Below are 2,516 nucleotides of genomic sequence, written 5' to 3'. Positions count from 1 at the left end.
ATGTAAATGTTTATATTAAAAGGAAACCTGCTAACATGTTGACAATGAATATCTCTGATGAGTATTATTACTGGTGGCTTTGAAAATCTTTATTTATTTTTAAAACTTCTATGTCGTGATTATTTTGCTTTCCTTATCACGGTTATTTGCAAAATAATAAGTAGTACTTTTCTCATCGTAAAATATTCAAACAACATTGAGATATGGGAAAGATGTACTTTGTTTAAAGAGAGGCATTTCTGGGACTATTCCATAATTAAAAGTTTGCATAGTTCAAGCCAAAAATAATTCAAGAATATTTTTTCTATAGAAAAGGCATTGGACAAAGGCAATCTTAAAATACAGACATTTCTTTTTTTTTTTTAATAGAGACATTTCTAATCACAATGCATACATCTTCTAGATATATTTTTTTCTCTGATGATTTTTTTTATTTTATCTAAAATTAAGCTATCTAAATTAAAGGGTTGACCTTCTTCATAGAAATATAACATACCTAATTGAATTCCAAAGTTTCTGTTGCCTGGCAGCACTTTTCAGAACTAGCACTGGATCTACTACTTAATGAATTCTTAGATGATATTGTCATAAGATAAAAATATTTTCAAGTTACAATAATAGTTAATGTCAAAGTAACAGCATAGGTGTTAAAAAAATATCCTGGAAATTCCAATGCATGTTAAAAAACAGTATGGTTTAAAAGATGCTGTTGAAAAAAAAAATAAAAAAAAAGGAGGGAAGTGGATATTTCTGTTGACCAGTTGAAGTGATGCAAGCTTGTGGCAATCATAAAAACACAGCATACAGTGAAGCTGGTTGGCTAGTTTTTACATTGGGAAATCTTGATAATAAAAGTCAACATTTTATATACTGTTGTTTTATAAAATGCAATTACACTGCGTATATAGTACCACACAACACTCCCCTCTCTCCCCACACACATTTTATTACCTTCTGTTCTCAATCACATATCCCTCTCCAGAGCTAAGCACTTAATAGTTTGTGTGGCTGCTGCTTCTAATCATTGATATTTATGATTTTATATGTGCAAACTATATTACCTATAAATAAGAAAAATACATTAAAATGTATGTAAATCATTTTCCTTTTTAACTTTTGTGCTAAAATTCACTTTGTTAAGTAGTAGTCAGGAAAAAAAAAACATGTAGAAATCTGTTCTCTAGATCTACATAATTGCTTCTGCTTGTTTGACCTCAATATGGATAGAAACATGCTAAGAGTATGAAATTTCACAAATTTCATGAATTTGGTAATATTTCTCCTAAAAAAAAAAAAAAAGGATGGGGAAAGAGAAGAAAACCAACTTTTCCTCTTGAATTACTATAATGTAAAAGACTCATTAGCATAGTGATGTTCTTAAAAAAACAGGGCCAGCAATCTATTGAGCTATGCTTATGCCTCCGTAGAAGCAACTTGACAAAAATTTATGGAAAAATATTAGATTAAGGCTAAATTGGGACTCCAGGGTGGCTCAGCGGTTGAGCATCTGCCTTCAGCCCAGGGCGTGATCTTGGGGTCCTGGGATCGAGTCCCACATCAGGCTCCCTGCTTGGAGCCTGCTTCTCCGTCTGCCTGTGTCTCTGCCACTCTCTGTGTGTCTCTCATGAATAAATAAACAAAATCTTTTTTTAAAAAAAAATGAAGGCTAAATTATTATCTTTGTGGATGATGATGAAAATTTTCCTTAAAAAAGAGGGGAAAAAGTCCACCAGTTTAGGGAAACATTAGCAAAGTATTTATGTATGGAAAAAAGACAATTACGAATTCCTCCCCAAAGAAGCAATTTCAAAACTTGTGATCCTATTGCCTTAAAATCTTGCCCTTTCTAAGTCTCTCCTTTAATGTCATACTAGGTACTAGCTATTTATCTTCAGTGTGATTCAGGTTAGTAAAATATGAGGCAACTGCTGTTTCAACGATGAATTCCTGTTCGTGGTAAAAAAAATACAGTGATTCTACCAAGAAAGATGTGTCATGATCAGAACACAAAATAATTAAAAGTATCCAAAGATTTTCTTTGCTCAAAGAAAAGAAGTTTAGCTACGGAGATAAGTATATTGCTATTAGAGATTGCCGTTGATGGCAAATTCTTATACCCACCTCCCAGCTTTATATAATTTATATCTGACCTTTGATTATGGTCCTTACCTCAATTGTACTTAAAAAAACAGACAAATTATATCAGCTTTTTGAAAGATAGAAACATTTTTAAGAAAAGAACTTTCTAAGAAATAGAAAAATTTGAATATATATATATTAAATATTTTATTTATTTATTTTGACAGAGAAGGCATGGGAGCACAAGCAGGGGGGGTGGCAGGGGCAGAGAAGCAGACTCCCCGCTGTGCAGGGAGCCCCATGTGATGTGGGGCTAGATCCCAAGACCCCAAGGTCATGGCCTAAGCCCAAGGCAGACGTTTAACTGGCTGAGCCATGCAGGTGCCCCTGAATTTATGCTAGAGATCTAGCTTGCCGTTGTCACAGTTTTCAATAAG

Source organism: Nyctereutes procyonoides, unplaced genomic scaffold (genome assembly GCF_905146905.1).
Source record: "Nyctereutes procyonoides isolate TBG_1078 unplaced genomic scaffold, NYPRO_anot_genome, whole genome shotgun sequence".
NCBI lineage: Eukaryota > Metazoa > Chordata > Mammalia > Carnivora > Canidae > Nyctereutes > Nyctereutes procyonoides.
Note: the sequence above shows the minus strand (reverse complement) of the source record.